Raw genomic sequence first — 16191 nt, forward strand, 5'->3', positions numbered from 1 at the left:
AAATACCAAATCAATAAATATTATCTTATATTGAATTTGCAAAGCAAATTTTGTTATAATATAAACTTACATGTATTTTATACCGATTTTTGTTATGATTCACGTATCGCATTTTATTACTCACGAATAAATAACATTTTCACTAAAGTTGCCAATATTATTAAATATATTTTTTTCTGTGTAGCTAAGTTATGATAAATTATTACAATCTCTCTTCACTGCATATCAGCATGTTGGTGCATATTATCTCAATCACGATTACATTGCAAGATGCTCAATAAAGTACTTAAAGCACAATTTTAGTGAAACAAAGTAAGACATATTGTAGTGAAATATTTTTTTTTATTTTTTTTAATCATCCTCTACATGAACAGAAATCAATGTGCAAAAGTTTTTACTGAAGATATTTCACAAAAAGGATTAAAAAATATTTTTTTCGCGTGTTTTAACGCGTCTTCAATCTGGGGTATTTGTGGATTCCACACATTTTTAGTGCATATATCGAGCGTGTTTGACATTTTAGAGAATTAATCGATATTTTAGCATCTAATATTAATTAGATTTTATATTAATCACAAATCATAAAAAAAGGATTTAAACCATTTTTTTTTAAATCGTCAAACTGATGTTTCTTGAACGAACGAAAGCATAAAGAAACTGCATAAGTTATAAAGTTTCTCCCAATTTCTACTCAGTGTTGGAAATTTTGTTGAACGTAACGAATCGGGTTGCGTATATACCGTTTTTAAGCACGCGCAATACAATAAGAGATGTTAATTTACTAGAATAATAACGTATTTGAATAAGGACAGGATACAAGAGGTGATGATATATAAGTTATAAAGTTATAAGTTAACTTTTAAGTTATGTAGTTTTTTATCCCAATTTGTACTTATTGTCGTTTGAAATTTCTTTGAACGTAACGAATCGAGTTGCGTATATATCGACTTTGAGCACACGCAATACAGAGAGATGGACATTTACTAGAATAATAACATATTTGAATGAGGACAGGATAAAAAGATGATGATCTGGTTGTAATAAAATTGTATGACTTTTCGTCACAAGGTCAATCATTTAACAAGAACACTAAATACCATTATTAAAAAGGTATTCGGCCTCTGTCGTTGTGCTTTATCGTGTATTCGATAAGGCCTTCTACCGTATTGAAATAAATTTAATTGATACATTTAAATCACGTTAATGTATTTCTACGGTTGACTTATTTTCCGACTTAATTTACGGTATAATTCAATGGACATTGAAACAAGCATATTTATCGATTCGCGTCAAATGTTATAACCCGAAGGTTGAAATGTGATATTGGGAAATAGTGCCGGATACGATTGTTTGCCGATTCTGCGTGCAAACTTTTTTCATCTGATCATTGGCATTCCACAGACAAGGAGATCTTCAGACAAAACGATGCAACCATTAAGAAGATAGTGGAAAAATCTAAGTAAAATTATAGAGCGTTATTGGAACAAACTATAATATATATAAGTATATTGAAAGACATGAGGCATACATTTTACCAATTGAACCTAGTTTTCCACATTAAATTTAAAAAATGGCTATATCCATATTACAAATTGTTAAGAAATTGCTTTAAACATGGTAATAACAAACCAAAAGTTTCAGTATGAGTATATACTGAAAAACTTTTAATATAAATTAAAAGTTTTTTTTTAATATTGAAATATAGAGATAAAATAAGATACACCTCTTTCTTATCTCTATTCGCACCCAATGATGCATAGGGTACTGAATCGACATAGTTTTATTTTGATTAATAACATGAAAGCAAAGTGATCACTTCTGCACTTCAGGTACCAGTTCAGGGTAATATTGATAAACATAATAATGGAAAATAACTAAAAATATATATTTTAATCCCTCTGGGAATCGAATCTCGGACTTCGGCACTGTAGCTACCCTACACCGTAAAGGCAGACAATACATAATATAAATAAAAAAAGGTACATTCTAAAGATATTATACTTGTAGAAAAAGTATAAATAAAATAATAATTAAATTGGGTAATTTATACATCGATATTTTCGTAGAATACTGCCTCAAGGGCGCTTTACAGAATATTATAATAAATACAGAATATCTTATGAAAAATGTTATAATAAAAATGGAATAGTTACCATTTCAAACACAAAAATGTGTTAAAATATATAATATTTTTTCTTTAAAGTATGACTTATACTATGAAGATAAAAAATAAATACTTATTAAAAAATGAAATAATTAAATAGGTAGACTTTAGTAATATATGCTTCTTATGCCTATTTATTATACCTATTTATTGTTTTTATATTTTGCCATGTATTAGTTTTGGTTATTTAAAAAATATATTTTTTGTAACTTTATTATTTGTGTTTCAGTCTTGTTTACCTTAATCCCATGTCCCAAAATGAAAAATAGACATTACTCATCGGGAATATTATATATATGACATTTTTTTGTAATTTGTTTTAAAAAATTAATAAATATAATGAGAATCGGATTTTTCCTTGTGTTACACGTACAGCAAAATACTTACCACAAAGTTAGTGAGAACGGAATGTTGTGTAAAAAGTTTGAATTATAACTTGTAATTTACCTAACTAATAACATAGGAACTAGTCAAAACATTCACGTACATCTTCGCCATTAACACATAATCTTAATATAGAATATAAATGTCTAAATTGTAGGTGCCAAACGTTTTTTCACTTCTTTATCTTTCCAAGATAACTTGAATTGTGGGAAAATGCCTGAAGGGATGAAATATTTCAGATCACGTAAAAACTCGGGAAAAAGCACCCCTTAGGAATATCCCAGCGAGTAGATGTTTTTTCTCCAAGGCTATGTTTTTACGTAAGAAAACTTTCGTTAAATGTGTTATCGCAAAAAAAATGTTTTTGCAACTTAACGCCAGCTTAAAGTCTATCGCAATGTCGAAATATCGCATGGAAAATAGCAAAACTGCGAAATCAATTCGAAATGGTGATAATAGTTCATTTAAAATTATTCCGAAAAAATACAATTGCTGTAAACACAAATGCAGCACACCATGTGAACAAAAATTATGGGCAAACATTCTGTTCAAATACGTCATTCTGGCGTAACTGTTAAAAAGTATGAAATCTTTTTTTTCAATCGTGGATCTAAGAAAATAATGATGTATAATTTCAAATACACAAAATCACGGAAAAAACTCGTTTTCATGTTATTTTTAATTCCTTTTTTGTGCATATTTATACTCTACATATTTACGTACAATATTTATCATCAAAAATAAAATATGTTATTATATTATTAATTATTATTTTAAACAAATTTATGAGGCTAATGTAATTGAAAAAAGGAACAGAGGAAGACCGAGAAAAACTTGGCACGATCAAGTATGCCAAATACTTGTGGTCAAATAATATACACTTAATAAGTGGTCGGGTTAGGAGTCGAAACAATCGGCGGGTGTGTATGAGGAGATGCATGAACGTGGAGGAGGCGAAGAATGTTTGCAAGGACAGAGTGGTGTGGCGTTCTATTTTCTCTACCTACCCCTACGGGGAAGCGGCGTGATGGTTAGTTAGTTAGTTTTTTTTTATTTATCAAGTAATTCGTACACATTAGCAGTGTCTATTTTATACAATGTTTGATTACGATGAAGATAACCCTGCGTCACAACAGATTGATTCAACAATTGCATTAATCCATTTGCCATAAACTATTAGTTAAAAAAACAAACGAAATGACTCAAATTAAACTAAATATGTATATAATTTACATAAAATGTGATAATTTTCAGTAGTCTAAGAATTTACCAGTACACTCAGGAGGTTGAAAAATGGAGCTGATCTAAATACATTTTTAAATAAATTTACTTGATTTATTTTTCTGGTAGCGTTGCGGAAAAGTCGTTATATTATGGGCATAATGGATTTTTTCCTCGTAATGTAAATAATACGACAACTTAATTTTTAATAAAAACGAAATAAATTCACCGTGGTACCTACTACACAGCGCCGGGACGTCGACGCTAAGGAATTCCTTGGAGGTATGGCTAAAATAAAACATTATTATGGACCTATTCAAATTCATATTCATTATGTAATCATTTTATATTAAAAAAGAAGAAAATATTTTTTCTTACAGTAAACCTATTTTTTTCATTTCATTAATTGATTCGGCAGTTACTTTGTAGTAAAATTTATCCATTTTTTTAAGTTTTATTTGCTAAATACCACTATTTTTTTAAATCTATTGTGATACGTGTTTGGATGCATTCTGAATCATTTTCAAACACATATTTAATTTTACTCCGCCGCTTTAGTTGAATTTTAAAAATAATAATTGTTTCAATTTTCGGTATAGTTAATTCTGAATCTGAAATTAAATATTTTTCATTAGAAAATAAATTATTGTTTTTATCACCTCCTTATTTATATTTTTTATTATATAATTGGTAAATACCACTTGTTATTATATTATGATGCGACGTGTGTTTCGATGCACTCAATATTACTATCAAATAGCGATGTTTAGTGATACAATAATTTATAATCACAAAGCTTTGAGAATCGCACCATCATTGAAGAAATATCTACTTCAACAAAATTTAATATTTCCTTCCTAACGAATGCCACTGGCTTTATTCCATTTATTTTACAACTTCTCACACCTTTCTTCTTTTCTCATTTCATTTCTCATCTCTCTACTTCTCTGCCTCTCCTACAGCTACACGATGACGCCATTTATCAACCGTTTTCCACCACCTCTCACTGCGTAATTCTGAGCTGTTCCGGGTATTGCTAATGTATAATAAGAAATACAAAACATTTTACATGAACACGATGAACATTTTATAATAATAGAGACTTATTTATTTACGAAATGTTTGGGATATGAAAGTACGGTGAGTTTATATTTTACAAGCTAAGTTTAGACGCCATTTTGTAGAATAATCTATATACTACATATGAACAATATGTAGGTGCAAAAAATCATTTGTTTAACTCACTAGTAAATATTAAATGTATCCTCCTCCGTAGTGTAGTGTTAAGCGCATTTGGCTACCGTGCTGGAGGTCCCAAGTTCGTACTCAGAGGGTTCAAAATAAATCAAATAAAGAGAGTGATTTTCTCTCTCATATTTATTTTTCAGCCTGGGCTGGTACAAAAAGCGCAGGGCTGATCACCTTGCTTTCATGCAGTTAACGATCAAGATTACGCTGCGTCACTACGACGCAGTACCATAAGCACCATTGGGTGCGGATAAGGGTTAAAAGAAAAAGAAAAAAATATATTTATGTGATAGATACTACTGATATTTTATGCATAGCAGGATTGCATTTTGTTTCAATTTCAAGAATTTTCACTTTGGAAATTTCACTACTTCGTTAGTACTAATTTACTAATTTCGTCGTTTCAAACAATTTCAGGGCAAAACGCCAACCAAATAAAAAGGTAAAGCAAATTATGATGCTAGTCTAATTTTACGTACACACTTACTACCGATATGTAGTCCTCGTCCATACCTACTCGAGGGGTTGAAACGACCCTTACTGGGAAATTCAAACGGGGTGAATAATTAGGGTTGGCTATTTTTGCTCGCAAAATAGCTTTTAGAATTCTCCCAGCCCACAATCGGCCATTGATTAAACCAGCAAAACAAGAATTTGTAGCAAATTCGTTGTAATCAATTTTGAAAGCGATTTATTTACAAATTGAAATAACTTGGAAAGGTTAATGTGACCGTCAGGGACCATTCAAATATCGTATTAAATTTTATTACGATTTCAATTTTTGTTTAGGCGCACTTTGGTGGAATTATTATGTAAAAGCTAATCATTACTTCTATTGTTTTAGAAGAAATCTAGAAAGTAGAACAGTTATCAGATAGTAAATGGACCTTTTTTCCTTTATTAACGGCCGTAGCGAATTTGTACATAATGTATTTTCTCTTTTTAAGTGTATTATTGCTTCGAAAAGACTGTAAACAAGGACGAACATATCGCTTACTCCTTTCAACAACGTCATACATCTAAAATCGTCAATTTTCATTTGTGCATGTTTTCGGAATGCCCTGAAAATGTGGCGAAATGTGGATATTTTTAACTTAATATTTACCCGCTACAGGGCAGAAAGTGTTGTTTTTGCATGTTGAAGAAAAAGTGTTGTTTAATTATTTTTTTAAATATACTAAATATTTTTATATGGAGAAAAAACCTTCAGGTTTTACCTAAAAAGATCTGTTGCACAGTAAAAAGTTCAATAAGTGCCTCGATACTTATTTTTAATAAGTTTCATTATATTTTTAAAGTTTAAAAACGATCTCCTGAAAAACCATTTTTTTTTATATATGACGTTGTTGAAAGGAGTGAGCGATATGAAACAAGGAATTATGTATTAGCCTAAAATGTATGTAATAATTATTGTATTATAGTTAGGAAGTAACATATTCCAGATATCGATATGGTCCGCGAAATCATTGCAGAGGTTTTATCCATTTTGAAGACTTATTAAAGCATAAATATAGTTTAAATTAATATAATCTTAATAACACATCCGTCTGCCTTCTATAATATTCCTACTAATACATAATTTATATTATTACGAACGACAAACGTTTTTTTTTAAAATATGAATGTCTGAGCAGTCTACGGTTTACGACCTGACTTTAGCGATCACTCTACGCACTTGGGTAACGTCACTCTTCTGTTCTTTATACGAAGGCGATTAAAAAATATATAAATAAAGAACATCCAATGCAATAGCATTAATTTTGAAAGTAATACATACACTATCATTCATATGATAAAAATCCTATTTGATCGAATAAATAATTTTAAAAATTGTAAAAGCCCTATTGGTTGAATACTTTATCTTAACCCTACTCATACATTTGATCTTTACCAAGCTCAAATGTATGAATTTGAGGGTACATACACATTTCAAATTCGTATTTTTGCTCCCCTTATATTATTGAAAGTGACAGATCATCCCTTCTACGCGTGCGTATCATTATTTTTGACGACCGACAAAATGCGTCAATTTGTGCGATTGTCTGAATCGGTTATTATTGACCACAACGATTCTTCAAACAAAATTAAGACTATAACAACTCGCAATAAGCAAATCAAAATACACAGTATGTAATTGTTTTTTTACTCTAATAGGCGTAATTGAGTTTAAATGAATTAAAAAACCGAATCAAGTAACGACTTATTTTAAAGAAGGCGATATCAGTTTTTTTTTAAATTCCATCGTCCATGTCTTCTATAAAAAAAAATTGCTTGAATTGTAGCTTAAAAGAAAACCTTCAACTATTGGATAAATTATAAATTGTATTATTTTCTTTTTATTTAATTTTTCCTACTTATATATCAACATAGATTAATGAGACCATGGTATTCTCAGAGCTTACTTTCTATCATAGGCTGGTTTGAGTAATCACTTTGTAACAATCACCATTCTACCCGTGATTGACAACCACAACCACACAATTTAAATAGCTCCAAGTCGAGACAAACCCAGAATTTTGAACAATGTTTTATATACACACAAAGTATTGTGAAATCTCTCGCATTGTTTATTGACAAGTAACTTTTTTATCTTAATAAATTTCCGTTATTGTTGTATAAAGCCTTTATTTAGATCAAAATGTAAAAAAATAATAGATAGCCATATTAAAGCTGTGCTTCAAGTCCATAAACTTAATTCATTTTTAGTAATAGGCCGTGGCAAAGTTTCAAAATACCGAAAAGTTTTAACGATCACTATCAAAAATGTTCTAAAAGAATTCTCGTCTATAAAAATGCTTCTCGACAATAATCGAGGATCAATACCGAAAATTTATTTTTATTTATTTATCACTTTTCAATTAATTTATAAAATATATTATGAGATTAAAACCAATATTTTTAGCTTTTCCACTTTATTTTTATTTGACCAGCGACCGGGTTTCGTCGTTACCGACATCATCAGACTGGTATATAATTTATAAAACAAATCATATTTTATTTCATACCAAACGAACAATACAGTATTAAAACTAAAAAGTATTAACTTTTATATAATTTATAAAACAAATCATATTTTATTTCATACCAAACGAACAATACAGTATTAAAATTGGATTAATATATACCTCCGTAGTGTAATGGTCAGCACGCTCGGCTACCATACTGGAGGTCCCGGGTTTGATTCCCAGGGAGGGTCAAATAAATATTAGTGATTTTTTCACTGTAATATTTATTCAATATAACCCTGGACTTGTACCTGAAGCGGAGGGCTGATCACCTTTCTTTCATGTGTTAATTATCAAGATAACACTGCGTTTATATGATGCAAGGCCCTATGCACCATAGGGTGCGGATAAGGGTTTGAATGAATGAAAATGAAATATGTAAAATTCAATTCCATTTACGCTTAATTTACAGATATTAGTGAAAACGTAATAATTTCACCATCGAGTGAAATTTTTAACCGATACGAAAAATAAAGTCTTTTAAACGAGTATATCCTATTATATATAAGTAAGAATCATAATGTTTTTTCGGAATAAGTAAATTACCACATTTCATACTCTGTCTTGGATAATTAGGCCAGACGGAGGTGGCCACACTACTGACCACGGTGATTGTATTTATCTTACTAGATAATATCATTTACTTAATTTATTTATTTATATTTCAACATACACTTAATTACAAATTACATGATTAAGAAGAATATGGAAGTCTGGACTTTCATAGGGCTTACTATCTATCGTAGGCTTCTTCTTCTTCTTCTTTTTGGTGGCTTTTCACCCATCTTGGGTGTTATAGCCAGTGTCGAGTTATTTTTTATTTACACTTTTTACATTTGACTTTTAAGTGTTAGTATTCCTGTTAGTGGGGTTAGTTTTATTAGTAATGTTAGTTTGTTTAGTGAGTTATTTTAGTAAGTTATCATACACCTTTACAGATTTATACAATTAATTTTAAGGTATTTACAAATTATTTTATAAACAAGTTTGTTAGGGGAGGTTAATAAGGTTAAGATGTTGGTGGGAAATGGAACGTTTATGCCGGAGAGGTCTGAAAGGAAGCTCGGGTAGCCGTCATTCAACGGGCACCCAAACAACATGTGATCTAGATCTATCGTAGGCTGGTTTAAGTAATCGCTTTAGACACGTGTAACAATCACCATTCTACCCATAATTGACAACCACACTATTTAATATAAATAGCTCCAAGTTGAGACAAACCCAGAATTTTGAACAATGTTTTATATACACACAAAGTATTGTGAAATCTCTCCTATTGTTTATTGACAAGTTACTTTTTTTTCTTTATAAAGAAAACTGTTTACGACATGCAATCAAATACGATACGGCCGATAAAAGCGATCTATTTCAGATCTAACTAACTAACTAACCATCATGCCGCTTCTCCGCAGGGGTAGGCAGAGATAAAAGAACGCCACACCACTCTGTCTTTGCAAATATTCTTCGCCTCTTCCACGTTCATGCAACTCCTCATACATACCCGCCGATTATTACGTCTCCTAACCTGACCACTTTCAATTATTTGGCATACACGACATGCAGATCTACCCACCTCTATTAGTTTTTAGCTTAGTTTTTTTTTGTAATGTCAAAAATAAAAGCAGGTTGTACAACTTTATTGCATAATAATTCAAGTTCATTTGACTAAAAGAGGTTTTGTTACATGTGTTTCTGTGTTTTGGATCTTTTAGTTCTATATCATGTTTTTGCACTAAAATTGCAACGTGTGATGTATGTGTTGATGCTAAACTCAGCCTTGGATTATTTCCTCATTTCACCAATTAATTCAAAGTAATAAAAAATCCAGTTTTCTCGAAATCCATATTTTTCAAAATAAAATGAGGTAGAATTTCATATTCTTTTAACGGTTATAAATATTTTTTCTAAGGGGATATATATCTATTCTAGGAACTTTTCTTGTAGTCAATGGGAATAAATGTTTTTCTGAATAGTTTCCTTACGTTTTTGGTAAAATATTGTTATATTCGTGTACTTTGTATGGGCGCCATCTTATATCTAACAGATTGCCACAAACCGGTAACAATAAAACACATTTATTATAGATATTGTTATCACATTATCTGTAGCATAATATTCCTCTTAAAGTTCTTAGCGGTATTGAAAAAGGATATGTCATATTGATGGTCTCTAAAGAAAACACGACAAACTAATAAACTTGTTTTAAGTGAAAATATCGTCATATTTAACCTACAAAGTTTTGTGTTGCCTTTAAGTAGTAGAGACCTGGAAAATGAATACATAAATTTATATATAGCCCACACACACACGCACACACACATGCACACACACACCTCAAATCCATAAAAACACGAAATGTAAATCCTTTTCAAATTAATTTTGCAATCTGCAAGAATCGACCCACGACGCCAGTTTTACGTTAATTTTAGTTAGTTCGACCGCCTCCGTGGTGAAATAGTAAGTGTATTTAGCTATCGATTCTCAGGGGAGGTTGAAAATAAACATTAGTGATTTTACACTCTAATATTTATTTCAAATCACTCTGGACTGGTCCCTGGAGCGCAAGAGTGATCATGAACGCTCAAGATAACGCTGCGTCAATACAATGCAGTGCCCTATGCACCATTGGGTGCAGACGAAGGGTTTGGAGAAGTAGATTTCAACCAGAGTACACCAAAAGTTTTAGTTGCGCCCGCAACTAAAACCTACATTAAACCTACATAAATATTTCAAGATTTGGCGTTTAATTAGTAGAACTCCACTTTAATTTATACATAACATAATTTAATGTATATGAAATGTTAAAATCAGTGTTTGATTTTAAAATTTATACATAAACTACCTAAATATATCAGTGTAAAATCAATGGTTTTTTTCGATTAAACGAAATCAATTACAAGACCTACCCAATTTAACCTTTATTCTCTAGTATAAAAAATTATTAAATGGACGAAAAAAAGTTTTGACACTTTTTTATCAAATTTGATTAGATTAATGATAAAAATACGGCTAACCTCTGAATTGGATTTTTTAATTAAGTAATGGAGATTCCCGCTGCTTAAATAAAAGGGAGATAATCACTTAAAGCCGTATTCTACTTAATTAAAAATATTTCAGTAGCTTTATCACAATTAAATTTGGTAAAACCCCATTTCGGCAAGTACGCACGCCAAATCAATTTTAAAGATCTTTTTTAATGAAGATTACAACAACACGGAAACGTGTTTGTGGTTTTTCAACCTAAAATATAATTTAATAAAGTTTTAGTACATTCTCATAGTCCTGAGAAAAGTTTTTTTGTTTGTTATTCACTTTGAAAAATACGCAATAAATCATAAATCTAATTTCTTCGTTTTCTTCGTTTGTTTGAAGTTTTATCTACTTACAAATAATATCTTTTTGAAGATCTTTTCTGAGAGCAAGAAAAAGTTTTACATACGAGTGTAATCTCATTTTAAAAATTCTAAAAAGAATATCTCCTTTGAACTTTTATTCTCCATTCAGGACATCATTGTCAGTTTAAATATTTAGTATTATTTTTTTTAATGTTTTTTTCAAATTAAATTATATTGATTTGACATTATAATAATGAAAAATAAATAAAAAATACACAATATGCACATCCAAATTTAGAATAATAAAGAAAATTTTCAAGAAAATTTGCATGAAATTATCTCGAGAAATTTCAAAAGGCAACAAAGTCTTATGTTTTATAATACATTCAAACTAACCACTGAAATTGCATTTATGTAGGTTCTGATTTAATCAGAGAATATTTATTTCTCTTAATTTAACAAGGGGCTCGCCGGTCCAAGTCAAACTTTACAAGGGGCTCGCGTGAGCCCCTTGTTAAATATGACTTGGACCTTGGTTTAAGTGATCACTTCACACACGTGTAACATTCACCGATTCAACCCATGGCTGACAACCACATTACTCAAAATCTTGGATATATGTATATATATACATATATATATATATATTTATATATATATATATATATATATATATATATATATATATATATATATATATATATATATATATATATATATATATATATATATATATATATATATATATATATATATATATATATATATATATATATATATATATATATATATATATATATATATATATATATATATATATATATATATATATATATATATATATATATATATATATATATATATATATATATATATATATATATATATATATATATATATATATATATGTATAGTTCAATACTTAGTGTCAAAAATTAATATGAAAAATAACTCCTTTAATTAGAGATAATCCAGATTTGTGAAAAAAAAATTATTTGACACTCTCAAAATGTTGTACATAAGCATGTATGCTATTAATAAACAAGTATTTTTTTTATATATGTTAAATACGTATATAGTGATACATATGTAGTGATCATGTCTTTAAGAACAGTGTCTGTCGATGGTTGCTTAAAAATGTATGTATGAAAAATAAAATAAAATAAATACATACGTATATGTAAATGTCGAATTCGACATCATTTTTCATAAGCCATGACTTTACATTTCCTGAAATTTCAGTATACATTGTTGGTATGAGAGTTGGCGGAATACAAAATTAGATTTACCGCACAAAGTGGAGCACTCATTAAGTGTAACGTTGGTAAGGATTTATTACTCCGGCCCTCTTGAAAAAATATATGTTGGTAAATTTCCCACAAAAAAAACGTATTGATTAAAATTATCCCCCTTGCAGTACAAAGAGTGTTTTTTTTCAGTCGTGAATTACTACCCTTTCGTGACTCGAAGCAATAAAGAAAATATGTTTAAAGCTACCGTACAATACTAATCTATGGAGTCATCTATGGTCGAATAGCCGCCAATAAGGTTTCTTGGAAAACAACGAAAAAGAAGTGGTTTCCAATTATTCGAACTTACATCGTTATATAAGGGAGCGTGATACAAGCGATCCCTCAGACGAATGTGCGGCAAAACGATGTATGATAGATGTTCGGATGGTGAAATGAGGAAAGAATGCAAGGCTAAGATATAAGAATTATCAATCAAATTAAGAAAGGTGTGTTGAGATGGTTTGGACATGTGGAACGTATGAGTGAGAAAAGAACTGTTAAATAAATTTATGAGGCGAATGTAGTTGGAAAAAGAAGCAGAGGAAGACCGAGGAAAACTTGTCACAATCAGGTATGTCAAATACTTGCAAGCGACCGGGTCAGGAGTCGAAATAATCGTCGGGTATGTATGAGGAGATGCATGAATTTGTAAGAGGCGAAGAATGTTTGCAAAGACATAGTGGTGTAGCGTTCTATTCTCTCTGCCTACGCCTGCAGGAAAGCGGCGTGATGGTTAGTTAGTTAATACTAAAACTTGAAAACACATAATCAAAACGATATTTTTTATTCTTACAAATCAGAAATCATTTTGGGACATTTTTATGTTTTTTAGAAAAATCTAATTCTACCCACATACACTTTAAATTTTTGTAAGTAGATCTTGTTGGCCATCCATTTTTCTACTTGATATTTTGTGATTTTGAAAATTAACTAAATAGTTTTTTGTGATTTTGAGAATCAACTAAATAGTTTTTTTGCGATCCTCATCCGTACCTGATGGTGCATAGGGCACTGCATCATGTAAACGCAGTGTTATCTCGATCGTTAACACATGAAGGAAAGGTGATCAGCCCTCCACTTCAGGTACCAGTCCAGGATAATATTTAACAAATATTAGAGTGAAAAAATATTACTCCATATGTAATCCATTTATCCCAACCTTAACCTAACCCTATATTTTTCATCCATTTATTTGTGCTTTTTCTACTTAGCGGATTACGTTTATTGCTCGCGTGATAAAAGATGAAACATACTGCGTGTATATCGTATGGATATCCGCATAGTTCTTAAACTCTAGGTTTAAGTAGTGATAAGCTTGATAGAAAGTGGACATATGTCTTTGTGCGGTGTTATATTACTTATATTGGATGGTCATTAGAGAAGCTTATCAGTCTGCCTGATGTGCCTTGTCAAGGCTTTGAGTTTTGAGGTTGGTTCGAGGTGTACGGATTTGGCTCGTCGGTCCAGATAAGCTCCTGGCAAGGTTATTATCTCCTAGTAGCGTAGATGACTTTCCTATAGGTATCAGAATGACAACTACTGTGAAATATCGTATACATTGTAAATCCGTTTAGTTCAAAGGAATGTTAGTTTAGATAATTGTATGTTCGATAGAAAATTGATAAATTTCTTATTTAGTTGTCCTCCGATGTTAGGGCATTAGAGCTGCTAGAGTCTGCTTAGTGTTCCTCTATGATATCACAGTAGAGAATGTAACTACCCTTTTGCTGTTACTTCAAGCATTGAAGCATGATGGAGAATCACATTATTACACATTTTCATATGAATGAAAATAATTAGAAAAAATTAGAAAACACATACGAGAAATTTTGGGATGATTTCAGCCGACACACATTTTCATTTACTACCCTTTGAGAACGAGTTCCTTTTGAGTTATCCAACAGTTCATAGGTGAAAAGCTTCCTATATTTCATTCAACTCTCCTTCTCACTAATTCATGAAAACGTGGTGCTATGTTTTGCTTTATGAAACTGGCTATTCATCTTATGAACATTCACGTGTGCCTAAACGAACAACGTTAAATATGATTTAGGTTACATTAACATTACTATATACTAACCCAAATATTAAAATTTACGTGTTATTTTCAGGTCAATCAGAATCATTTTAAAAAGAGGGCAAGCGAGTTCACTGAGAAGAATGGTAATTTTTTAACTATTTTTTTATATTACATTTTTAATATTCACCATATGAGATGAGAAAATCATTTTTTTATGATTCCGACGTTAGGATTTTCAGTTAGTAACAGCTACACCGTATATTAATCTTAAAAATTTCCAAGCCTGATAAGGATTATTCAAATATGTATGTACGTGTAAAAAATGTATCAAGAAGTTATTTGGTTATTTAAAAATTAACTATTATGGGGGGAAAATCTTATTTAAGGCTCCATTTTTTAGCCTCTGTAGTGCAGTGGTTATCGCATTTGACTAATAAATTGGATGTCCTGAATTCAATATAAAATAATCTCAGGTGCGTCAAAGTAAATATGTGTTTTTTAATTTTAATTCATTTATATTACCTTGGACAGGCACCTAAAGCGTGAGACTGATCACTTTGCCTTTACATCACATAAGTAACGATCAACTAAACATTGCATGAAATAAATGGGATCCCTTATGCACCATTCGGTATGGATGAGGGTAAGGAGAATATTTTTTATCTTACTCCAAGCACAAGAGTCTCTTTATTTGAGAGAACAGCGTAATTAATTTTAAGATTGTAAAGTAGAAATATCTAGAAAATTAATAAAAATTCTTACGTCTTTTTACTTTATTAAATAAATCAATAAAATTAAAATAAAATCACATTAAATAAGTTGTATAACAGCACTTTGTTTTTGTATCGTATTTTTTTGTTGATTATTATTCTGATGCATTTTAAAAACTGTTGCGACATCGATGCCACAAATAGGTATTCTCATATTGAACTCTCGACCTTCGAATTAGTATCTACGTATTATACATAGGGTGCTCAGAACAAAAGTGAATCATCCTTATGAAATGTGGAAGAAGAGTTGATATCGTGCAAAATTAAGATAGATATTGTTAAATTCTGCTTTTCATAGTGGTTTCGATGCGGTCTTTGCGATGGTCAAATGAATGTTGTACTCAATGATATTATATTTACAAAAATTGCTGTGGTTTCAATATATTGAACTATGTTAGAAAATTAGTTTTAAAAATATAAGGAATAAAATTTATTTGATTTTTTAAATGGGTTTGATAGAAAATTATAATAATAATAAATAATAAAACCCTTATCCGCACCCCAATGGTGCATAGGGCACTGCTTCATATAAACGCAGTGTTATCTTGATCGTTTACACATGAAGGAAAGGTGATCAGCCCTCCGCTTCAGGTACCAGTCCAGGGTAATATTGAATAAATATTACAGTGAAAAAATCACTTATATTTATTTGACCCCCCCCCTGGGAATCGAACCCGGGACCTCCAGAACGGTAACCGAGCGTGCTGACCATTACACTACGAAGGCGGACAAATAAATTATACAGATAATTA

General features: G+C 30.4%; 1 protein-coding gene and 1 long non-coding RNA gene across 2 annotated transcripts in view; one reads left to right on the forward strand and one right to left on the reverse strand.

Annotated features, from left to right (window-relative positions):
* LOC148309591 (uncharacterized) overlaps window positions 1–16191 on the forward strand; it is a 155000-nt gene that overhangs the window by 132312 nt on the left and 6497 nt on the right. Inside the window, exon 3 of the long non-coding RNA XR_015837509.1 lies at window positions 14761–14812. This is a non-coding gene — a long non-coding RNA (uncharacterized LOC148309591). The remainder of the gene's footprint in view (window positions 1–14760; window positions 14813–16191) is intronic.
* LOC148309595 (protein yellow-like) overlaps window positions 1–16191 on the reverse strand; it is a 53638-nt gene that overhangs the window by 22667 nt on the left and 14780 nt on the right. The window lies entirely within an intron of this gene.

This window comes from Brachycentrus maculatus, unplaced genomic scaffold, assembly GCF_059751285.1.
Source record: "Brachycentrus maculatus isolate JH-2025_06_01 unplaced genomic scaffold, ASM5975128v1 h1tg000120l, whole genome shotgun sequence".
Lineage (NCBI taxonomy): Eukaryota > Metazoa > Arthropoda > Insecta > Trichoptera > Brachycentridae > Brachycentrus > Brachycentrus maculatus.